Raw genomic sequence first — 25,673 nt, forward strand, 5'->3', positions numbered from 1 at the left:
ACTCGCCTCTAATTTTCTAATAGGATTGCAAACAGCTCAGGAATGCCACCTGGTCTCTGCATTATTATAGACAAATAGATTGGTAAATGTCCCAGTCTTTTGTGAGGAGACATCCTTGATCTAATCTTGGTGCTGGTGGGAGAAGTGTCCCCTTCCCCACTCATTACTTATATGCATGCTTTGGGTCATTATCTGGGACTCTATCATCCTCCCCCTTGCCAGCCATTAAGCTGCTATGTTCGTTATTTGTGCCCTTTCATGTGTGGGTTGTATGAGTAGAAATGAATGGATTAGTCACCTTGTTTGAGCTTTACGCCCCTTTTACACCAACTGGCAAAGCAATTCATGTCTCACCTTTCAGCTGAACTGTCTTCCTATATATGGAGACATACACAGAGCCCTATTTTCCTATGTCCTCATAAGACAGGGCCAGGAGATCACCTCATTTCCTGGGCCCCAAGTACGATATGCATCTGACTCAGTAGCTGTCTGGCTGTGAGGCTCTCTGAGGTCATCCTTGCATCCAGAGATATGAATGCCTGTGCCAAGTTCTCAAACAAAGGTCCTTTAGGGACATCAGATATTTTACAGGAGCCTCCTGGATTTCTTACTTGGTTGACTTATTCATTCACTCAACACATATTTACTAAGCATCTACAACAGACCAGGCCCTAGGGATGTGTTGAGGAGTGTAGGTGAATAAAGGGCAGAAAGTGTGCTGGAACTTGATTGATCTGCCTACAACACTAGCAAGATCAATAAATATGTTCACTCTTCCTTTCAAAAACATAGCACGAGAGGACTATGTGATAGGTACACATTTAGTGATTAACATGGTAGGTAGTGTTATTTCTCTATGTCTATTTCTGTTCTCTGTGCAGTGCAGCGTACTTCCGCTCCCCACTGACTCTGAGCCCGGATGTGGGTTTGCCCTGGCCGGTGAAAGCTGAGCAGAGGGGACAGGGTGCCAATTTGGAGACAAGGCTGTAAAAGGCATCATATACCGTTTCTTCTCCATCTTGGGGTTTCTACCCTTCACCATGGAAAAAACCTTCTCCACGAAGCTGTGGGCCTACAGGTGGGGTCCGGAGATAACAGTATCGGCAACTTGAAGTCTGGAGCCTGAAGCCAAGTCCACCTGAGTTGCAGCTGACCTGCAGGCTGATGGGTAACAGGTAAATGCTTACTGTTGAGATCCACTGAGATTTTGGGATTATTTCTTACACAAAAATATTGCGACGCAAACATAGCTATTAAGGCAAACTCTCCAAGGACAGCCGTCCTACCTCTTGCAGGTCCTGGCTCCCTGGGGCTCCTGGCTCCATGGGTTTCAAAGGAAAGAGCACGTAAAATACTAAGCCCAGTGCCTAGCACATATAGTAAGTGCTTTGTCAACGGTGGCTTTAATGTCATCCATCAGATCATGACGGGAGCTGAAGCTGGATCCTTAACTGACTGGGTCACCCAGATACCCCCATCTTCGTTAGCATTAATACAACTATAAGATTTATCCATGGGTCCATTTCAATGACAAAGGTATTCATACTGTGCAGGAGGTTCTAGAATAATCTATGGCCATGTTTTTATAAAGCCAGAGCTCATATGACGCCTAAATCAACTAGGCTCAGATCATAATTGCTCTCTAAGCTGACAACATTTTAACTTGAATTTCCTTTAATATATCAAGTGAAGCCTGCGTGAATTGCAGGTGCTAAAATCCATTACCAAATCACTCGGTCTGAGAACTGTGGGCCAAGGAAACACACTACCGCAGTCCTTAACCATATCATTCAGGAGCTGGTTTTCTCGAGAACGTCAGGTGAGAAGAGTAATTTAATGAGAGCAATAATAAGCTTCCAAAGGAAAATTCAAGTTTTGAGAATTAGGTCATCCTAAATGGAACCCAGAAACCAGGGCCTAAAAATAGACTAATTCCATGCGGGGTAAGAGACAGAGGCAGAACGTGGAAACTGAGACCCTTGCACAAAGCCAGTATACTCAAATGCCCCAATCTTAGAAAACAAATTTCTGGTTAAATTTATATGTCAATGTGGTTAGGTCACAGTGCCCAGATATTTGGTCAAATATTATTGTGGATGTTTCTGTGAAAGTTTTTTTTTTTTTTTTTTTGGATGAGAATTACTAGTAAATCAGTGGAGATTGAGCAGCAAGCAGATTTTCTTCCACAACCTGGGTGGGCCTCATCCAATCGGTTGAAGGCCTTCATTTAAGGACAAAGGTTGAGGGATTCCTGGGTGGCTCAGTCAGTTGAGCATCTGACTCCTGATTTTGGCTCAGGCCATGGTGCCAAGGCTGTGGGATTGAGCCCTGCGGTGGGCTCCATTCTGAATGTGGAGCCTGTTTGGGATTCTCTCTCTCTTTCCCTCTGCCCCTCTACCCCAACTACACTTGCTCTCTCTGAAAAACAACAACAACAACAACCAAACAAACAAACAAACAAAAATGAACAAAGATTAACCCCCTTAAGCAAGAGGAAATTCTATCAGCAGACCATATTTGAATTCAAACTGCAACTCTTCCCTGGGTCTCCAGCCTGCTGGCGTCCCCTGCAGGTTTTGGACTTACCAAGTGCCCACAATCATGTGAGCCAATTCCTTAAAATCTTCCTCTCTCTCATATGTTCTTGTAGATACATACATGTGTATCCTTATGCCCATTCTGGTGGTTCTGTTTCTCCGGAGAAGCCTGATACAAACAGTGAGCTAAGGAAAGTCTATTCACTATCAAACAAAAGTGACTAATAAGTTTGAAGCTCTTTGAACCTTCCTCTCAATGGAAAAGATTCTTCTTTGGGAATTTGCATGAGGGTTGCCTCATATAGGTTCCAGGTTCAGACTTATCCTAGGACACTCCAAGGAGTACCCAAGGACACTCCAAAGTGATCCTCAGTATGCAACATCTTTGGGGCATCTGGATAGAAGCAAAACTAAAACCCTTTGGGAGAAAGTCCTCCCACTCATCTGTCCACACAGGGCACCCACAGATAGCTCCCACCCAACGCAAGCTTGCGAAACAAAATTCCATGAGCGGGAGTCAGGAGAATCAACCGGCGGAAGACTCAGACTCCTAGGAACTTCAGAAGTTAAAATGATCAAATTCAGGATATCAAATAAATATATTTAAAAGGATTAAATAGAAACCATATAATATAGAGGTTACGTCACTGGAAAATTTGGGGCAAGTTAGTTAATCTTTATGCCTCAGTTTCTTTATCTGTCAGTGTTTCCCTGAAATCTGTGTTTTTGCCAGATCCTTAAGGGTTGGGACGAACCCCATGGTCCCTGGTTATACTGGGTGAGGAACATCACAGGGCAGAGATTCTTCTGACTTCAGGACAGTCATCCTTTCTATCGCCCATCCCCCACTTCTCTCACTGTACACAGGCAGTAACACTTTCCCCTGATCAGAGCAAGGAATAGATACTCTGCATGGTGCTTTTACAGCATGTTTAATACCAACAGAAATGATGCCATTCGGCTTGGCTGACAGTCCTGGTTACCAACCTTCTCTGCTTTGAGAATAGGCAAAGGAGGTGAGCCACTGGATGAAGGGCCTAAGAGCCCAGTTACAGGAAGAGTATCAGCTCTCCCAGCACAGCGGGGACCCGACTACATTACGTTGTCCCGGGAGGGCACCAGAAGGTGCAGGAAGGGGACCATCTGAGATACAAAATGGAGGACAGTACGCTGGGATCAGAATGGTCATTACTGAAGGTCTCTCTGCTCTAAGACTTACCCTGCAATGAATACGGGGGAAAAGTGGAGGAGGGCACACGAGGTGGCTCAGATTCGAGATAACCTGGTTATTTTTTCCTAAGGGAGATGATGGGCAAACCATCCTTATATATACAAAGTTCAAGAGTCGGTAGCTCACTTCATGGGGGTGTGGATGAGGAGCATTTTCTTAGAAGGGGGGTCTGGTGATGGACTCCCCAGGGACTGTAGCAGGAAAGTCAAGTATGAGCCTGAGGAAGATGGACACAGTCACAGAGAGGGTCAGTCAGGGAGCTGGGGAGGGAAAGGCTTTCCCATAGACTCATTTTATACTTGCATGACATTATTCGAGCCTTACAGCACACACAGGGATGGCCCAGAGGTGGACAGAACATAGAACAGGGAGGAAATCACGCCCTTGGAAACAAAGCACAAAGGAGATGAGCAACTCACCTGGGGGCCAGGCTAATGCACACACCCAGAGAAGCCAGAGAGCCCCTCCCACAGCGGTGGGTGGCGTGTCTGCTGAATGAAAGGAAGTCTGTCCTAGGGACACTGGGATGCACAAACAGATCCCTGGCAGGAGAAAATGTGGCAGGAACTGATCATTCAACCTGGTTTTTCTTGTTGACAGAGGCTCCTCCTCCCTTTCCTTTGTCCCACGAGTGCAGTGCGACACAATCCGCTTTGGGAGGGGAGGGCACTTCCCGGCCACCAGGACAGAATGTGATTGTCTCCCCACTCGCTGGCAGAGTTTGAAAGCAAGCCCTCCCTGCCTCGAGGAAAGGAGAACCAGTTTTTTGGTTGCTAAATGTTGGAGTTCTGGGTTTTAATGAGCCAGAGTTCATTGTGAAAGAAAAGAAAACAAGGCTTTTGTGCAAAGAAACAGGAGTGTGTAGAACAGAACCCAAAGGAAGGCTGTGGGGATCGGAGCAACCGAGAGGCCTGGCTGGGGCCCTCTGCACACCCTGAGGTGGGGTGGGAGGGGGCTCAAGGCCTCTAGCTTGAGATAGTGGCTAGTGACGGCCTCTTTACAGGACACTCTATGGAGTTAGTCGGAAGATCCCCAGACACTCATTTAGTACCAGAAGAAGATACCTCATTAGCTATTTTGGGGACTGAGTAGCATGGCCATGACACCAGCGGAGACAATCTGTTCCTTCGTACCCACTTGCTGACAACATCTGCTTTCAGCCCAGCGGGCACAGGCTTGTCTGGAGGATCCTTCCAGACACATCCCAGACATTAAGCCCACCTGTCACTTTACCTTTTTCTTAAAGGAAACGGCCCAGGAAAATAACACCCAACCCCATGAAACAACAATAAGCCAAGTAGAGTCCGTTAATATGCAAACCACCTCAGGCTTCTTGCACTTGCTGTTTCCTTTGCCTCTAATGCAAGACTCCATCTCTCATTTCATTCCACTGTCTGCTGAAGCATCACCTCCTCAAAGAGACCTTCCACGGCCACCCTGTCTGAAATAACATCACCCTCAATTCTTTCAAACTCCACTTTTCTTCATAGCTTGTATTATTTCTGGCTTCATTCTGTACATTTGTCTATTTTCTGTTTCTACTAAGATGTGCGCTTCAAGAGGGCAGAGAATTTGTCTCCTTCATTCACTTTTGTATCTAGAACAATGTCTAGCACCTGGTAGGCACAGTTAATTGTATGTGGATGAATGAACCATCATGATAGAAGAATTCGTACTTCAGCTAAAACACAGATTTATTTCAAAGGAATTTTATTTCAAGTCAGTGAGACATCATCCCAGACCAAAATGACCCTTTGAGAGCTAAAGAAAACCAGATTCCTTACTAAATCAGTCTTCTGTTAAAAGAAAAGTCTAGGAGCTCTAGGTCTGGGAGCCTCAATTACCTGCTGGGCTGCTCCATCAATTGATTTCTCCGTCATTAACTTATCTTGGTGCAGTAGTCAGAGCTCAAGAACACGTCAGCTACTGCCTGTCACCAACCCACAGCAAAAAGATGAGTCTGTCTTGTCACTTCTGTTCTTTATTGTTTTCCATCTCTAATTTAAGAGTAATTTTATTTCCTCTTGATTTAAAGAAATACAAGGAAAGCATAAGATAAACTCAATGTAAAAGAGTACAGTAAAAAGAAAATTTCCTCTTGACCTCAAAGACCCTTGGTCTCTCTCATCAGAGACATTCATTGGTATTTCATTGCGGTTGCAACGTGCACTGCCCTCATTAACATGAAATTAAATCAGCTTTTCATATATTTATGGCTGTTTGGACATCCTGTTTCCTAAGTGATACGTTCAAGTCCCTTGCCTATTTTTTTCATTACACTGTATACTTCTTTCTTGTTGATTTGTAGTCATTATATTCAAGATACAAGTTCTCTGTCAGTTTTATGACTTCCAAATATTTTCTCCCACTCAGTGGCTTGCATTTTCATGCTCTTTTCATGCTTAAAGGTAATTTCAAGCTCTTAAAGGTGATTTTTATGAACAGAAGTTCTTAATTTTGAGTCTGGTTTAGCAATCTTTTCTAATGTCAAATGATCACTCCCTGGAATGTGAGTTTTGAAGAGAGTAATACAAAAACTACAAAACTTCCTGCCTCGGAGATCCTTGAAGTACCCTAGCTCTTACCATTTTTGGAACCTGGTTCTTCAGCCACTGCTTCCATTCTGCAATGTATAGAGTATATGTGCAATGCATATGAGATGCATAAATATACATACATGTATCAGTATAGGAAAAGCATACCATGTTCATAGATTAGAAAACTCTATGTAAAAGACATCTATTCTTGTTGAATTGAGACCCCAAACAAAGTATGAATAGAGTTTTCTTTCTGTAAACATTAAGAATAACTAAGACACTCTTGAAGAAGAAACGTAAGGCCTGATGATTTGCTCTATCAGACAACAAGAATTACTGTTTTAAAGGGAGTGATCATCTGACTTATGTCAGGTGCCCACCCCGTGTCCAGGGGCAGGTAGGGCAGACTGGTTCCTCAGAAACAAATATTTTGTCAGAAGATTTGGGACTGGATCCTGGGCATAACCCATATCTACTACTTATACAGATAGAGAAATATAGCAGGAGAAACACCAGAGCATGGAAGCAGAAGAGAAAAAAGGAAAAGTGGAAAGAAATGGAAACAGACGGGGTGGGGTAGTTTGGACGAGTGTGAGCCATCTGAAATGTGAAAATAGGCCAATAATCATAAATACATACATACATACATACATACATACATACATAACTGAACTCAGAGATTCAGTATAACTTTTCTGTGTCTTTATGAGTCCCTTTGTTCATTTAAAAAAGGTTTAAAAATTCTATTTTATGACTGTATGGGTATAAAGACAAATACCATCCATGCTGGATTTACTTTTATATATTCATTATTACTATGTCCATTCTTTCTTCTGATTTTAAAAGAAACTAAAATTAAAATATTTTCCTGGGCCCCAGATGTTGTGCCTAATGAATGTGTCAGCCTGCCTCTGCTCTTTTCTCCCCTTTTCCTTGCTGCTCCCCAGAAGGATGCAGCCTGCTTTGGCTTTTACCATTTCCATGTCTATTGGCCCATCCCTTCAGGGCCAGCACCTGGGGCACTTTGTCTGAAGCTGGAATTGTTAGGGATTTCCTTAGTTAGCAGCTCTAAAACAGTATGTACTGGGAGATGGTGTGTCAATACCCTAGTTCCTTAGTTCTCAGGCCAGAAGTTCAGAGGCCCAGGTTCTCCATTGACTCCCAGAGCACTCAAGCAGGATTTACCTCCAGCCTCCCACAGTGTAACTTGTTTGATAATGGACCTTTTATTGTTTGTCTTCCCTTCCCTTTCAATTCTCCACTCTCCTACCCATGTTTCCTGGGATCGTCTCCTGAATAAACTATTTACACTCAAATTCTTTTTTTTTTAATGTTTATTTTTGAGAGGGGGAGAGGGGCAAAGAGGGGGGGGGGAGGAGAGAGAGAGAATCTGAAGCAGTCTCTTCATTGACAGCAGAGAGCCTGATACGTAGCTTGAAAACGCGAACCATGAGATCTTGTCCTAAGCAGAAGTCAGATACTTAACCTACTGAGCCATCCGGGCTCCCTTACACTCAAATTCTTGTCTCAGGGTCTGCTGCTGGGAGAACCCAAGCTGAAGACCTACTCTTTGGAGTACCTTGTATTTTGGGATAAAGCTCTAAAACATGCTACCTTGCAACCAAAAGGGGGGCGTGGTCCTTCACTCTACAGAGAGGAGAAGAACAAAGGGCCACCAATTATTCTCTTACAGAGATGTTAGTTGGGAGGGGTAGGCTCTTTCGTTTTAATTTCATATGAAAACTTTAGCAATGGCCAAAAAATAATGGACTATTTAATTCAATCAAAGCCTGGTGAGATCTTTCTCCTTGATGTTTTGGCTGGCTGAATCCCTTAGTTTATACAAGCAACAACAGCGGGGCAAAGCACTTTGATAATATAAAGGGTTATGGAGAGACTAATTTATATTAATCATCTGAGTTAGGTGTTCATTTGCTTTAATGTGGTGGACTTGGCCATGGGGAGAGCAGGCCTCGTGACTGCTCCGCAGAATGAAATTTTAAAGGAATGCATATTTTTGGAGAACCACGTTTCTGTAACACACCCCAAATCCTTAAAAAGATACTTAGCTTGCAACACTTCACACGAAGAGCCATTATTTACATTATGATCCACAGCAGAGTGCTTGGGAAAATCTGGAAGAACATATCTAAAGGAATCATACAAGTTTTCATGGCACATTTCTGGGTGGAATTTTGGAACAAATGTACTTTATTCTTTCTTTAAAATAGCTCTTTGGTTTTACCCACATTAATACATCTGCAGTACTCTTCTCACAGTCCCCAAGGGGTCAGATCACACACAACACAATAATTAACAGCATGATCTTCAGATTCAGAAAGATCTGGGTTGAAATCCTAGGTCTACCACTTACGTGTGACTTCAGGCTAGGTACTTAACCTTAACAGCAGGGATTTGTTGAATGGGAATAATTATTCCTGGGTTCATAAACCTATGAACTTAGTGTTAGTATAAAAAAATAATGCACAAAAGTGCTTAGTATGTACAAAATGCATTATATACAAACTATTGTTCTTAGCCAATGTTCCCTTGACTTGAGTTCCCCTACTCTTTGCTAACTTTTCTAGATTATTCACAATGTCCTCACAAGTACAAAGCTGCTCTCACTCAAGGCCAGGGCGGCTCACCGTATAGATGCTCACCTGGTGTAAGGTCTGCAGATGCAAGATGTTACCCCACACTCATTTCTCCCAGGCTTCCTCCCATGCTTGTTTCCTTGCCCACCTTGTCAGAACGTCCATGTCAGACACTCTTTGGGATTGCTTGACTAGGGTGGGACTTGACCGAGTCAGGAGATAGTCTCTGAACAGACACCGACATGACATTTGAGGGCTTGCCTCACCTTCTCACCTTTCTGAAGGCAAGGTGGTTTGGTGAACGAATGAGCAGAGGCCTGAAGCACAGGGAGGCAGGATAAGTAAACTTCAGTTGGGGCCAAGGAGCATATAACTGACCTGCATGATACTTCAAGCAACAAAGGAACATAAGGCAAAGATATGGATAGGTTGTGTTCAGGGATATCCAAAATCCAGCAGGACGATGACCATCATAGGTGAACTTGGGCATTCTAAACAGTCAACCAGATGACCCAGAGCTAAAGGTAATAATCACAGAAATAGTAACAGGTTCTGTTGACTCTTTGTTTTATAGCTGGCTATGTATTTTCATTCATTCCTTAGAGAGAGCTACCTGGAGGCTGCTCTATGTCACAATCACCAACAGTCATGTCTGTTTCCTGGGCAGAGACACCAGGGCAGAGCAAGCAGTTGGGAGTGAGGAGACTGGGAGGGCGTCTCTGCTGGGTCCCTCCCGTTTATGAGCTGAGTTACAAGGGCAAGCGCACAGCCAGCCGAATCTCAAAAGATTTACCCATAAAGTGAGAACACAATAATGTCTACCACAGGGCTGTTGGGAGAACCAAATGAGGCCAGTTATGGGAGATGCTTTCATAAACCTGACAGGGCTGGGTAAATATTATGTTATTCAACATGTGGCACTTAATCCAGGGCTTTGTACCTGTAACAAGGTGTTAATATTGAAGTTTACAGAGAGAGGATGAGATACAATGGTGTGAAATTCCGAAGCCAGATCCCTCATGTGACAATTACAAAGAAAATTGTCAAGAACAAGTTTCATGACTCATGAATCTTCTCTCAGCCACTCAAGTATACTCTCTTCACAAAATATCCAAAAAATAGTAGCGAGAGAAGAGAGGGAGAGAGAACTTTGAAGGGGGTGTGTGTTATTTATGTATTTATTTGTTGAGAAAATAATTGCTATGCCAAGGGGTTTCTCATTCCATCTAGGGGAAATGGTGTGAGTGCTACTTTGGCCTCAGACTTCGGGTGGGGGTTGCCATGGCACTTCTCAGAAAGCTGTGACAGGGCACGCTGCATTCGAAGTGTGAAAGGAGAAATCAGGGTCTCCTGCATGGCTGACAGAGACCAAGTGGTCCATGACTGCAAGGGTGAAGGCATGGAGTTGGATGAAGGTTGCTCTGCAGAAGGGGGGAGCAGGGTTAAGTTTGCCTGCAGTCATCTTTACAGAGGCCCCAGGGGCTGACGGGAAGGCTGGCTCTCGAGGGGCTGTGGAAAGAGCCCAACCAACCCTTGGAACAGAGAGACATCTGTCAGGATGGAGGGAACCCCCAGTGAGGGGCCAGCAGGGAACATCCGAGGAGCCCCAGATGCCCCCTGAGAAAAACAGCTCCAAACATCTGCCGGAGTAAGAGAGGACAGGCCGGGCTCTGCTCTGTCAAGAGGATTTTTTCCTACCCCTCTTCTCTATTCTCCCACAGCTGACCACCCTGGGGCATCAGGGATTGTCTACCAAGTCATCCTCTGTACAGTCTGATGGCTTTACACAGCGAGTGTGCTCTCCCCGAGACCCTGTCGAGCTGGAGAAATGTGCCTCCGAGCCAGTGAGATCGGTGAGAGATGCCCAGGGACATTTCACCTTCCCCTCTGCCTCTTGGCAGGCAGCCCCAAACAGCACTCACTGTGGGACTACAGTCAGGACTGGCTGCATCAGTCGTGGGGCCAAAGACAAGATGAAAAGGCAGAGTTCATGGTTTACGGCTTATTACGAAATTTGAAACAGCAAGAGTAGGGCATTAAACCAAGCCTGAGGGCCTTCCGAGTGGGTAGCCCTGTGTAACACATAATGCCGGCCCTGATGCCAACTTATGCCCTGCATTAGTGAGCATGACAGAGGATTCTGGAGTCTGGCTGCCATTCAGGGGGATCTTCCTTGGGCTGCACCCGCAGAGTGACTTGAACAAGTCTCTGCCTGTCATTCTCCTCTTCCTTGGAGGAAACTGAGGCACAGAGGATGATTAATGCCGGCTGGAGCTCTAGGAGAGCCCACAGACCCAGGAAAGTCTCTTGCCAGCAATGTGGCTGGGGTCTCTGGGTGAAAAGAATTCTTTGGCAGGACGCAGCCTCTGTATAAGAGCCCAGGGAAGGCTGGGATGTTCACCTTCGGCCGTGAGAGCTGCAGGGTGGCTCAGCCCACAATAACACGGGCCGGTCCGAAGCTGTGTAGGATTTTGTGGAGTTGATATTGAAATCCTGAATCCAGAATCTTCTACGAGGCATCCATGTCCCCCCACGAGCTAAGCCTCTCCTAAGAGGTTGAAAAAAGCAAGTTAAAAAAAATATGAAGGGGACCTGGGTGCCTCAGTTGGTTAAGAGCTGGACTCTTGATTTCAGCTCAGGTGGGGATCTCACAGTTGTGAGAATGAGCCCCGCATGGGGCTCCGCACTGGGCAGGGAGCTTGCTTAAGAATCTCTCTCTCTCTCTCTCTCTCTCTCTCTCAGTTTCTCCTTCTGTCCCTCCCCCACTCCCTCCCTCCCTCAAAAAAAGGGAAAACAATTAGAAGGAGGTGCGAACCGCTCCAAGGAGCCCTCCTGCAGAATTCTCACCCCTTACCTACATGGGTTCACTGGCGGGAACCAGCTCAAGGGAGGTGGTGAGGCTACAAATACCACTAGGTCACTCATTCTAACGACATCCCAGCAGCTCCCAAAGCAGAAGAAAGGTTCTGGTGGGCACACTCCCTCCTAAACTCGCTTGCACTCCTCCACTGTCTGGGAAATATGGCTTCGGAGGCAAACAATCCCACCACAATGAGGAAGAAGACCACCCAGCCACAACGTCCCCAAATGGGTGCATGTGCCGGTCTAACATGCGCCTTTCCCTCTGGGTAACAAGTTCTGAGGGCACGGGATATACCCACGTGGTGTCTCGTGGGCCAGAGTGAATGAAACGTGCTTCAACATATTTGTTGAATCAATGAATGGATTTAAAAGAGAAATGTGAATGAAAAATTTCACAGAGGGCCTGAATAAGGCCTCCTTATAAGGTCTGGCTGTATCTCCCTTTGTCTTATGTTACCTTCCTTACAAAGAGAGCTTGAGGAGGTGATCTAGTGAGTGTGGCTTGCTGACAGAATGCTTTGGGGGGGGGAAGGGGAGGGAGGGAGGCAGGGAAGCAAGAGACAGAGCAAGGATGGGGTCTCAGCTGGAGACTGCTTGGGCTTGGCCTGACCCCAGGAGGACTCGGGAGCATGAATTGCACCACAGGCTTGTCTCACCAGAGGTAAGGGACTTGTGCCCCCATTTCAGTCAGTCACGGGCTGCCTGCTGCCCCTGGATGGGGGAGCAGGGGATACAAACCTCCGAAGGGCAATTCTCTGGAGGAAGCAGCTGTGACCCCTTCACAGCCAATACTCATAGCCGCTGAAGGATCGGTGAGCCAACCAGTCTCCATTTGACCACCCAACTCTCAGTCCCTCCCCCAGTGGGCACGCCGGAGCAGGTAGGCTCCAAGATTTAGATTCTCAGAATAGAAGAAACCTAGGCTTTGGTCAGCAAGCCTAAGCCATGTTCACAGCCTTAGGGGTATCTGGTGCTTTCCCAGTGATCATGAAAGGGATGCTTTGTTTCCCTTTGGCTGCCAGTGCTCTTGAACACAGAAGACTCTGTCCGGGACCCCGGAGGGGAGATGCAGGGAGTTGGAGGGTGACCAAAACCATGCCCTCGCTCTGTGCTAGACACTGCCTGTGTGGAAAGCCAGAGGGGTGCATAGAGAGAGCAAAGTGACTCACCGCCGTAATGGAGAGTTGCCAGGATTGGGCATCAGCTCCCACAGCCCCTGTTAGAAACTCTAGCCTGACTGTGAGTGACACTTGGATGAAAATCCAAAATCTGCACCTTATGTGCAAACCTCATCCCACCTGGTCCTGCCCACCTCTCTGACTCTTTCATGCTCTGACACCTCGGCGTCTCTTCTGTTCCACACACAGGCAGATCGCATTGCTGCCGTGGGGTGTTGTGTTTGCTCTGCCCTCCACCTGGGACGCTTTCTCCCTCATCATCTGCCTAGAGAAGCCAGTGTTGGTCACTCTGCTCAATGAGGTCTACACCTCTAACCCACTACTACACCCTGACCCATCATCCCCCGGTGTTTCTCTTCTTTTGCCACCTGTTTATTACATTCTCCCCCTTGGCAAACGCAACCTCCAAGAGAACACAGTTCTTGACTAACTCACTCGTGGCTGTAACTCCAGCAACCACACACAGGAAAGTCAGGGAAGGGAGCTATTTGAGAGTGAAGGAGGAAGAATCATATGGTATATTTGGTAGAAGTCAAGTTGATGTTCTAGTGAAATATGTGGAGGGAAATGCCCGGGAGACAACTGGAGATGCCTGGCTAGATCCCAGGGAGAGTCTGAGTCTGGGATATATATTTTGGAGTCCTTCCAATAGAGCTAACAGCTCAAGTCCTGGGTGTGGATGAGAAACTAAGAACAGAGCCTTAGGCAACACGTACTTTCTGAATATTTGTCTTATCCCCGCCTAGAATGTTCTTCCACCTGCCATTAAGCACCTCTCTCTCAAAACTCAAATTGCAGCTTAAGAATTCCTTTCCCCCTTTCCCATGTTTATAATCCCTGCCCTGTTGCAAATGTGGAAAAGCAAGCACAGCCCTTCTGGAAGCAGCCGTCCCCCTCCTGGCAGCTGCAGGAGGCTCTCAGGCCAGGCTGGTGCTCTCTGCATATGGAAGTTCAATTACTGTCAATGGGAGGCCCATCTGCGGGGCGAGGGCAGGATACACAGTGGAGATTGATACACCAGATAGGCCCGGATCAAAGAAGAGCCCAGAGTTTGTGAAGCCCTTTCATCCTCCCTGATGAAAGGTGATACACGAAGGCAAAATTATCATGATTATTTCATTGGGTTTCAATTGGAGATGGGCTATGGCTCACAAGTATGGACAATAGCTAGCAGACTGCTGGGACATTTCTGTAAGATACACAGACGGGCTGTACACAATCGTGTGTGTGTGTGTGTGTTCATCAGTCACGTCACCTGAGCCCTCTTTATTGTGAAAGAAGCCCTAAAAAGAATCACAGACGTGAACTCACGGAGTCCCATAGATACAGACATACCATGAAGTATACATATTTTGTAAATGTGTATAGAAAAGCCACGAAGCAGGGGGTAAAGGAAACAGTAAGGACATTTGGATTTGTCAGCGTCTCTCCAGAGAGAGCCCTGAGGATATACCATTCTTAGAATAAAGCTTTCATTTCACAGTGCATCAGTGGGAAAATTAACAAGCTCCCTTCGTCCTGTTCCATAATTCATTCTCTTTGTTTTAGATATTGAGCTGAGCTGGTGACTTAAATCCATGCAAAATAGCTTTTAAATACAGATCTGGGCCCCGCAGTTTTGCCTTGTCAGTGATGGAAGGCCAACTGTCCCATCATTAGGGAGATGGACATCATGTCACTTTGTCATTCAAATTCCATTTCGATTTCACTTCATGTCCCTCACGGGTGCTGGCTGTGGCACTGCAGAGGATGTGGTTTCTGGGCTGAACACTTCCCTGCCACGCCGGGACTAGTATTGTGGCTGGATTTAGAGGTCCTTAGCTTGGAGTGAGGATCAGACACAGTATATGTGGGGTGGGGGAGGGGAGGCTGTCTCAGGGCTCGTGCTTACCTGACCTTGCACATAGCTCCTTCTTCCTCAGGGAGAAGCTGACTGCTGCTTTTGGCAGCTCTTCATGCCCAGGGAAAGTGGAAGGCCACAGGAAGGTGACAGCTGAGGCAAGGCTGTAACAGCAGGTCCCAAGGGTGGGTCATTCCCTGGGCTGACAATCCAGCTGATGCTTGCTTGGGCTGGGGCCTTGCACTAATTTGGGTGCTGACATCCTGGTGACAGGAGCAGAGGGAAAGCGAGCCAGAAAGCAGACATGGGAAACCTTGAAATGACTCCCCTAAATGATGGTTGACTTGTTTTGTGACATCATACCCCCAAGGCACAGGAAGGCTGAAGTGTCAGGCAGGCAGGCTGGCTACGTTTCTATTTAGGACATGGCGGCAACAGTGCCCTGCAGAGTCAGCCCAGTGGCTTCGTCATCGCAGGGTTTTGTCCAGCTGGGTCTCGATGCCCGTTAGTCTAGGTTCCATCTTCTCTGCTCACATTTTTATTCCAGCAGAAACGCAGGGCTGTCTCCCTGCAGCCTAGCGGAAGAGGTACAACTCACAGCAGCTCCTCTCAAAGGACATGGCAGATTCTTGAAGAGAGCATAGCAGACTTTACGTGGATCAGAAGTCGTGACTCAGCAGCTTCTCCTTGACCCTTTAATCTCACATCTGAACCTCAAGACCTAGCCAGGGCACCTGGGCAGCACCGCCATGCTCCAAGAGCACGCCTCTTCTGGAAGGTTGCATAATCCACCTGCTGTACCTTTCACACTCAGCTTGAGACTCTGTACATGGTTTGTAAGTGTGAGCTATGACTTCAAGATCAATCAAGATCATGCCAGGGAAATTCTGTCCTCTGGGAAGAGAGCCACAAGGACCAGGCCACTGCAAAGCTCCATGAATGCCAAGAATCCTCAAGAAGAAAGGGCCACCACTAAGTTAGTTGGAGGGAGAAGAGACAGAAGAATAGTATAGACTTTGGACTAAGAAGCACGGGAGTGAGTTTTGCCTCCATTTCCGGCCACTGCCACACACAGAGTCCCTTTCTAAAATGCCAGTGGCCTCGAAGAAGAGACAGCTGCCTTCCCAGTCCCTCTCATTTATCACCTGCTTGTTGCCCTAGGACTGATAAGACAAATCCAGATCAAATTCCCTGGCAGCTGGGAGGGCTATGAGATAGGGACCGGGGATCTCGGCAGGAGTCCAAGAGGGTAGCAAAGATCAAATTGTGCATTACATTTTCCAGGAACTAAAACCTTTCTCCCTCTGCAAACCTAGAGGAGACACCTCAGATCAGTTAACATCAAATAGTTTTTTCTCGGAAAAAGAAACAATGCCTTCAGCTTCCACAAGAGGAAATAAGACAACACAGAACGGATAGACCAGTCCATTCTCACTGGGCCAGATGGTAGGAAAATGAGGTCAAAGGGCAGAGATGAACACTGTAGCAGAGATGAGGGGCAAGTAAGCAAGAGAAAGACCACTGGACTGAGCAACAGGTATGGGTTCTTGTTCTCTCTCTCTCCTCTTCTTCTCTCTCTCTGTCTCCTCTTCTCTCTTTCCATCCCTTCTCCATTTTGAAAATGCACTCAACCCCCCCACCCCGGGATTTAGACTTTTGTTTAATGTAGTGGTCTCTTCAAGTTCAAATTTTCTTATTACCAAAGTCTTCACAAGGCATTCCATCTGATGTCCAACTCTTTTGACTCATTTATTTTACTCACTGACACCTCAAGTTTTGGCTACAAAACACCCCAGAGGTGTTGCTAAAGCTTTAACTTTTTTTTCACTCAAATCTACCAGTTTTGTTTGGGAAGTTGCATCCTGACATGAGGTCTCAAAATATCAGGGAGCTGAGGAATTCTGGGAGGAACTGTTCTGCATCTTATTTGTCATACAAGTCTTTGCCAGTGTTAAAAATCACAGAATTATATACACCAAAAAAGGTAAATTTTACTCTTTGTAAATTTAGAAAATATAAAGACAGAAATTGTCAGTGATGCCCCAATATTAAGTCAAGCAAACTTCCTAATCAGATGAGCCCTCTTCCTTCCCCCAAAAAGCAAAAAACGAAGATGGTAGGTGTGGTAGACTGATCACATCCATGATCCCGGCTCCTCACCCCTTCTTGTAGCCATGACTTCTAATGACCTCCTACTCTCTGTGCATCCCGCCATGTGACTTGCTTCATCCAATGGGATGTTAGTGGATGAGGCACAAACAGACGCTTGAAAGAGCACCTACATGTTTCCATTTGCAATTCCGTCCCTGCCCTCTGTCACCACCAAGCTAACGTGCCCCAGCTAGCCTGCTGGGGGATGGGACACAAACGTGGGAGTAGACTTGAATCATCACCATCCCAGCCAACATGGCCAATGGTCAGAGAATTACCAGATATGTGAGTGAGTTCTGAGACCAGAACTGCTTGGCCAATTCAGCCTAAATTGCCAGCACACAGACCCATAATCGAAGTAGATGTTTACTATTCTGGACTTGGAGACTGTCTGTTAGGCAGCATTATTGTGACCACAGATGACTGATACAAAAGTAAGGAATTATGACCCGTAGGAAAGAGGCATTTGACCCAAGGAATGAGTTACCTTTGGGGAGATGGGAAACTATAGGATTTGGGCACACATTCCTGAAATGCCCTTTTATTTCATTTATTCATTTGTGTATTTGTTTATAGGAAGACCCCCTGATCGGTTCCTGATAGTGAGGGTGTCTCCGGGTCTCTGAATGTGAATCCATGGATTCAAACATACACAACCCCAGATGAACGTAACCAAAATGATTGTAATAAACGCAGAGCAGTGCCACCATCGCTCCATAAATGCATGTGAATACGCACATATGTATTTTGTATATAGATTATGCTTGTTTGCCTCCTTACTTTCTGAAATCTCTCCCACACTCTAAGGTCTATGAGGATGGAGATCAATTCTGTCTTGTTCATCACTGTATAGTGTTTTTGTTTTATTTATTTATTTGATTGCTTTTTAAATAAAATCTTTAAATTTTTTAATGTTTATTTATTTTTGAGAGAGACAGAGCTTGAGCAGGGGAGGGGCAGAGAGAGGGAGACAGAATCTGAAGCCAGCTCTGAGCTGGCAGTACAGAGCCCAACACGAAGCTGAAACCTACAGTCAGATCATGACCCGAGCTGAAGTTGAACGCTCAACCAATTGAGCCACCCAGGCACCCCATATTGGTTTGTCTGTTTGTTTGTTTGTTTTTACACAGTTATCTGAAGGTAGGAGTAGCTTTGAAGCCTGGATTTTCCTGCCTGCATTGATCCTAAATGCTGGGTCTCCAATCCTCTTCAGATTGGGTTTGAAAGAACTGGGAGAAAACAAGACAACATCAGTGACTTAGACTTAATTAAATGGAAATAATTAAGCGTCAGGCATTGGCGAAGCCATACTTTGTGGTCAGAGGACAGTTGCCAGAGCCAGAGGGGCATTCGATAGCGGGAGACCTAAAGTGACCACAGGGGAGAGGGCCTTGACTCATCGGAACCTGTTTGGCAACCAACAGCCTGGATGACATCCCTATCCGGCCCATCATCAAGGAGGCCCCACCCTCTCGCCCAGCCCTACCTCTTCAGGGCTGAGCACAGGCACTTGATAGGAAGCCTTCAAAGACACTTTTGCAAAAAGCAATATCACAGAGTCCTTATATTTCAGGGGAAATGAGCGCCTCCTGAGTTTTTAACGTTTCACAGATCTGTGCAATCACACACAGGTACCAAAATAACAAGGCAGCAGAAATAGAATCGCTGAACTGTAAGCAAGACAGAAAGTCTCCATCCTTTGAATGCTAGACATCGAACAGTTTCTGCATTTAGCACCTCAGCTCAGACGCTAGAAAATGGTCAATACGAGGCGAGTTTGTTTGGACCGATGTGGAAAGAAGGTCTTCAGAGACTGTTGAAGGAAATGACAGCACGAGAAGAAGGTTCCAGAGCAGACACGTACCCTTAGCCTCCTCTCTCAAAAAGACACAGCCATTTCTTAGGGAGGAGGGATGGAAGTAGCCGCTAGAATTGCAGGGGAGCTAAACCTACGTATATTTTATAACTTGCCTCCGTGTATTTATGCATTTTAAGTAGGGCACAATTAGTTTAATACGAGCCTTTTACTTTTTAATATGTGCTTTTTAAATAGAACTTTCTGGACATGATGCTTTAATGACTCCCGATTTGTGGCTCCAGCTGTAGGAAGGTCAAGCACAGGGCGGGCAGTTCAGGGAGGAACTTTGGAAGTGGATGGTCTCTTCCAGCATTCTTGATCCCATCTCAAGGCAGCGACTTTCTAGACCACTTCTGGGTGTGGCCAGCTCTCCTCAGAATACTAAATATCACCAATGGGACTGGTTCTCTGAAAATGCTCACCCATGTTCCAGGGAATTTGATTTTCTGTCACAAAGCGGTGCTCAGATGGGGGCCCCATGCCAGGGCGAGACAGGCCTGAAGGGCAGTTTCTGCAGACCGCTGGACATTCCATAGGGCCGAGTCAGAGCCCTGGCTTGGGGAGGGGTCTCCGGAGCCACGGCCTCTGCTAGAACTTGGACGCCCCACCCCCCATTCAGCTTGCGCCTTCCCCTCCCCCAACCCTGAGTCACTAGGCATCTAGAAAAGCTCTCTCCTTGTTTTATCTGGCAGAACCTCGGGGACAATAATTGGACTGGGTTCAACTGGCCAGGAAACCAAAGCCCACAGAAAAATGCCTCATGACTCCTGCCAACCCTGCTCCGTGCCAGTCCCAGTGCCGGACAAACAGCCCTGCCAGCATTTGGACTTGAGAGGGGAAGTACATTCTGTGTGTGGAAGCCGCATAATAGTAATTATGTACTTTTCGGGGACTGAACTGGCCAGCACCACTGCTGCTCCCATTATGTGGCTCATGAAAGGATTTCACCTCTTGGACTGGAAGGGAGTCGGTCTGTCTGCAACAAAGGAGTTTGCCTCTGTGGCTTTCTGAAACAGAATGCGTGTGCTTGTCAAAACAGAACTTTCCTGCGTACTTGGAAGAGTAGGCCCGTCTGCTTGCCAGAAAGGAGCAGGGCTCAGTCTGGTTAAAAAGGGAGAAAAATTCCACTGAGCAGGCCCGTTCGCCCTGGACAGGACAGCCTGCCTCTTCACAAAGACGTTTGTCACTGTGCGTCGCCACCATCCCCAGCAACTTCCCACCAGTGCAGTTTGATGCAGTCTGGAAGGCGGGGAGCTGGCAAAGTCAGTGGGGTGCATGTTTTCCTATCATGGAAAGGTAAATAAAACTTTTCTTCTTGGTGTATGGGAGCCCCAAGGCTCACGAAATTATGAGTCATGTGTTGGTAAACACGCTCGCTTTGCTTTCCAATCATTTTTTCCCCTCCAAAGTAGGCTATTTCCCCTGTGATGGTGGAAAAAGACACAGAGATAACTTGCTCCCATACCTGGAGGAGGGCCCTGAAAACCCACGTAGGGATTAGTCAGCTGGTTCTGATAGTACGGCTCTCCTCCAGAAGTGTGCTCTGGATTCGACCTCCCAATGCAGACCCGAGAATGTGCTCAACCAAAGCAAAGTTCAGGGTCCAGATTGGGTACGGGTCTACAAGCCCAAGAAACACCACCGGTCTCTTCTGCAAAGGTCATCTAACTTGGGTGTGGTTGGCAAATCCTCCCTTCCGGTGCCTGACAGACCCATTCCCTCGACGGCTCCAGATTCCCAAGGAAATCTTCATGAAAACTCAGAAGGTCACTTAGAAGGGGGGTCCCATCGCCTCCGTAAATGGATCATGTCTTCATAAGACAGATCTGCACAGTAGACCCCTTGAGGCTACATGTGGATTCGAAGCCCCTGATCGTGAGGACTGCATCCATCTAATTTGGGCAGTGGGGTAACCTTCCCTAACAAATGAAAGTTGTCTCCCTGCTTCCAAGGTAGAAAAGAAAGAACACAGGCAGATCCTGGGTTAATCTCACATTTGCCTTGCTCTTTGTGGTTGCGGAAGCATTATGTTTTGAGATACCACAGCCCTCAAGTATCTGCCTGAAGTTCTGGAGGCACCACCGGAAACCTCTGCAGCATGAAGGACATTTTTGGTTCTAGTCCCTAAAATGCTAGTTGTGAGCTCCAGGACAAGAATAAAGTATTACCGCAGATCATAACTGTTGTTAATTTATGCAAGCTTGTTTAGATGAATCTGGGAATTTTGGGGAACTGATGCACACAAACTTACACATTGTTTATAGATAACCAATAGCTCACATCTGTGACTGTGGCTGCTTTGTTATTAAGAATGTGTCTGACTCCCTGCGGCTCCGAGGATGAGTGTGTAACACAAGCACCTGGTCCGGTGCCATGCACTCTTCCATGCCACGCAGAATTTCATCATTGTTTGAGAGGTTAAAAATCACCAGCAGGGGATAATGATTCATGTGGCCAACAAATGAAACTTCAGAAACAGGCTCCTCCGTTGTACCTGCTGATCTCCAGGTTTCATCTGCTGGGCGGGCTCTGGGGTTCCTCACGGCTCTGGGCTAATACCTAAAGTCAATGGTAAGAACTTACAAATGCAGTCCACTTGTGATTCACGAAAAGTATACTAAGTTTGAGACAAATGACAACATGTATGTAATAAGGATGTGCGCTAGGAAGTTGCCATGAGCATGATGTATCTCTTTACATGATGTAGTTGAAAGCATACAATACTCCCTAAGAAGTACTCTTACCAGAAAGCATGAAAGCTGGCTTTAATCAAGCATCCGCAGGTAACTACTGCCATACAGGAAATAAAAGAGATAGAGGAACACACTAAACAACGTTATGAGAAAGAAGGAAGCCAAGTCCAGAAGACGGGAAATTCTCCAGGACAAAGGACTTGATTTCATGAATATGCAAAGGACTTTGAAAACATGGGAAGTGGAGAAACTGTTACAGATTAACAGAAACTTAGGAAATGTACGAAAGAAAAAACAATGTGTGGACCCAGTTTGGATCCTGATTTTATCCAACCATTTGTAGAAGGTTTTTTGAGATATTCTGGAAAATGTGAACAAAGGCATGTTGTTAGATAATCTGGGTTAGTGTGTGTGTGTGTGTGTGTGTGTGTGTGTGTGTGTGTGTGTGTGTATCTGCCATTTGCATTGAAATACCTTAGCAAAAAAAGTGGATAGAGATATGTAGATGAAACAAGATTAGCAAAATGTTGCTAAATGTTGATGCCTAGGTAATGTATTCATAAGATTTCAGTGTACTATTCTCTCTATTTGGTGTACATTAAAAGTTTCCAGAATTTGGGGGTACATGGGTGGCTCAGTGGGTTAAGCATCCGACTTCAGCTCAGACCATGATCTCGAGGTTCTTGAGTTTGAGCATGAGTCTGCACTAACAGTGCACTGTTTGCTTGGGATTTCCCCCTCCTCTCTGCCCCCCCTCCCATTTTCTCACTCTCTCTCAAAATAAATAATGAATAAACTTAAAAAATATATATAGGTTAAAAAATTTCTGGAATGTGTTTCCAAGTGAACAGAAAGTGGTGGAGACACTTCCTAGCAAGGGAATCTTGAAAGCTTGCCACCCCGTTACTTGGTGACGAGGGGGGGCAGGGGCTCTTTGAAGCCGCAGCGTGGGCTCAGAGGCTGAGGCGGAGGGGGGCTGCTGGTGCGCATAGGACAGCCAGGCAAGCTAGGACTGAAGGTGGCCCACAGGCTGATCATGGCTTGGACACTGGAATCGTAAAGACCGTTGTCTCTTCCCACTCCTCATCCTGTTTTCCAATCATCCTCAAACAAATATTGACTGTCCAACATGTTTCCTGGAAAAACATAAGAAAGAAAGCAGACGCTCTGCTTTCGACAAGTGGACACACTAACACGGAGAGGATTCTGGAATTAGTTTAACAGTACAAACCCCTAAGCCTCCTTGGCCATCAGTCCATCCATCTTCTGGATGGCAAATATGGCGGCCACAGGGTGGTGTGAAGATGGGAGGGTCAGCAGTCTTCAGAGGGTCTGGGGACTTTGGCCACAGACAGATGCTTGGGAATGCTGGTCAGGCTGCCCCTCACAGAGGCCTTTTGGATTTGTCAGCCAGATCACAGCAACCAGACCAAGGGCCCTGGTCTACGCTGTCTGGCACTCTGGCTTAGGGGGCGATCGAGCCTGGCTGTTGCAGAGCTGTAGCTCCTTGGCCGCAGGCACTTCCTTACTGGACTTCAATCACTGGCCCTGGGGCCACATAGTCTGGAACAGCCTCCAGGGGGCAGATGTTGGATGCTGCCTTTCCTGGGGATATTGCCCCAAACTCCCCCTTGGCCAAGTGCCTTTGACAATGTATTTGCATTGGCTCCTGGGAATAACCATTTCAAATCTCTTAACTCTGTGCCCTGTTCCCCTCCTGCCTCCTCTCCTGTCATGGACACAGACCCAGGCAGCCCTGTCCTCACTTTGCTGCTCTTCCAAGAACGGGGATCACCTGCAGCCCCGCTAATTATTCTCCCTCCCTCCCCTCCTCCGCCCTTGTTTTATTTGAAGAACTCCAAACGGTTGTTTGGGTTAATTGCAAGTCTCGGGTGAAAGAAAAGCCAGGGTCAGGGAACGCTTGGTTCAGAAGCAATCTTGTTTCTGAAAAGTATGCAGGGTAACTCTAACTGCTTATCAAACGGCTCCAAATGTAGGTCTTACCTTTTGAATTGCTGGCTTTCAGTCTGGCCCCCCTGGCCTCCAGGGTCTCTGCAGAGGTGCCTGAGGGGCCAGTGAAAGAGGGATAAGATAGAAAATGACTTCTGAGCTTGCAGGGTCCCACAGCCCACCTTCGCCTCGGAGAACTCCCCTTCCTTCCGCTTCGTCTATGACTTAAAAAATGTCCCTGTCTAAAAAAAAAAAGCTGAAAACCAACTGCTTTAATAAGTAAATATTCCAGCTGATTGTTGATTTACATAGAGCCTTTGCTAAAGGGCTTGGGCAATGATTTCCTAAGTTCTGAACGCCCTACCTGCAATTTTGTTGCATCTATTTGTTGTGCTGACAAACCTCTCCTTCACAGCTATCATGAAGACAAACCAGCCCGGTCCCATGGGATTCTGTACACATTTGCACAACTGGGGAATCCAAAGGTAATTGCAGTTCCTATAGCTAATCTTTTTCCCAAGTGGAAGTCCAATGTCACCAATCAGCCAGCATCCCATTACGGGCACGTCTCTGCGGCTCGCTGCACCTGCCCGGATCCCATATCGACATTTAGAAACCACCTGAACATGGCAGGGGCCGTGGGGGAAATAGTCTCTGACTGATCATGAAACCTGACCGTTTTCCTGCTGCGAAGCCAGACTGATAAATCCAGGTAGCCTCCGACATGCTCCTCTTCACCTCCCGACTCCCATAATTCCCCCAGCGAAAGGCCAAGCAACATTTGATAGTGACAGGAAAAGTGGCCACACCATCAATCAGGAACTCCCAGGGCGGCCATGAGAGTTAATCACTGCCTTCTTGTCACTATTTCCGATAAAAACAATGGCAAAGTTACTGCCTCATAACCACAAAGTGCCTTCATGTTTCAGAGCAGATAAACAAATTGTGGGTGCCACCTTCTCTTCCAAACCCTAGAGGAATGTGTTGAACAGAGGTGAGGGAACAAACCAAAGAGCAGAGAGTGATATCCTGACAACTGTTGTGTTCCCAGGAAGGAGTCAGACAACCGTATTCTCTGGCCAACCGTGGGCGACGGGGCGTTCCATTTTATGCCAGCAAATATTTGTGGAGCACAGGCTCCAAGCAGAGCCCTATGATCTCACTAAAGGAGCCACAGGGACAGTAAGTGATGTCTTGTCCTCAAGCAGCTTATGATCTGGTGACACAGCGAGGTTGTATTCAACAAGCTATAAAACACAAAGCACAAGTGTTAATGTCACGAGAGGAAATGGCGCAGGCACCAATGTCGAGGGGATGGGAATCGCATCGTTCTCTGAGGCCCAGACTGCAGGGTTCAACCAACCACCAGACCCTTGCATTTGACATGGACCATACTGCAGGGATGCCTTTGGTAATGCCACACCCCTTTCCATGTAAGCAACACATATGCAGGACGGAGGTCTCGCTGTGGTTACTGTGAGGACCCAGGGAGACCCCGAGAACCTGGATTATTGGCTCCAGGAAGTACGGACAAGGTGAATGCTGTGTATACAAAAGAAGGAAGGACAGTGGTCTTCTCGGCCTGATTTCAAGACCGGAGTACTCTCTACTCCAAAGTAACTCTCTAGTTTGCTTCTTTTGAAATAAAAGACATGCCCTGTGAACAATACTGGCTTTGTAAGGAGTAGCACCTTGGATCAGTAATGGGCCGATGGCACATTGACATGCACGGATGTTCAGAACTGGCCGGTTTGAGAGAAAGAACGTGTCACTCAGTCACCCCACCCCTCCTGTTCCTCAACCGCATTAGGAACTCCAGGCCCCTGATTTCTCCACTTTCTTGCTGTAAATCATCTTTTCCCTCGAGTCCCTCCCCATCCAGCTACGGAGGGGGTGCTCAGTCCAGGGAAAGTTATAGAGTTATAGAGAGGTCCTTATTGAATCCAAAGGTGGGAAACTAACCTAGGCTTGGGGGATTGAAGTGCTTAGGAGTTAGGGCCGCTGTCTCCATATCTTAGGTACTATTTTCTCACTGCTGCGGAGTTCTGTGTACCGATTTCCTTCTCTGTCTGCAGATCAGCTTCTTTTACCTTCTCATTAACTTGCTCATGGCCCCCAAACAGCTACTCCGCCCCAGGTCTATTGGGATTCCCAGAGTTCCGCACAAATGACATCCACATGTCCACATGTTTTGGTTCAAGTTCCCAAAGCAGAGGTTCTGATGACTCAGCTCGCACAC

The 25,673-nt window shown here is 46.6% G+C and overlaps 2 long non-coding RNA genes across 2 annotated transcripts; both read right to left on the bottom strand.

Moving 5' to 3' along the window:
• Nucleotides 1–10,889: 10,889 nt before the first annotated feature.
• Nucleotides 10,890–15,084, bottom strand: LOC115292929. The gene is made up of 2 exons (XR_003909239.1): nt 14,834–15,084; nt 10,890–11,450 (listed from the first exon to the last, which is right to left on the bottom strand). It is a non-coding gene; the product is annotated as an uncharacterized LOC115292929 (long non-coding RNA).
• A 7,483-nt stretch (nt 15,085–22,567) lies between these two features.
• LOC115292928 lies at nt 22,568–24,510 on the bottom strand. The gene is made up of 3 exons (XR_003909238.1): nt 24,443–24,510; nt 23,489–23,548; nt 22,568–22,620 (listed from the first exon to the last, which is right to left on the bottom strand). It is a non-coding gene; the product is annotated as an uncharacterized LOC115292928 (long non-coding RNA).
• Nucleotides 24,511–25,673: the final 1,163 nt, after the last annotated feature.

Source organism: Suricata suricatta, chromosome 5 (assembly GCF_006229205.1).
Source record: "Suricata suricatta isolate VVHF042 chromosome 5, meerkat_22Aug2017_6uvM2_HiC, whole genome shotgun sequence".
Classification (NCBI taxonomy): domain Eukaryota; kingdom Metazoa; phylum Chordata; class Mammalia; order Carnivora; family Herpestidae; genus Suricata; species Suricata suricatta.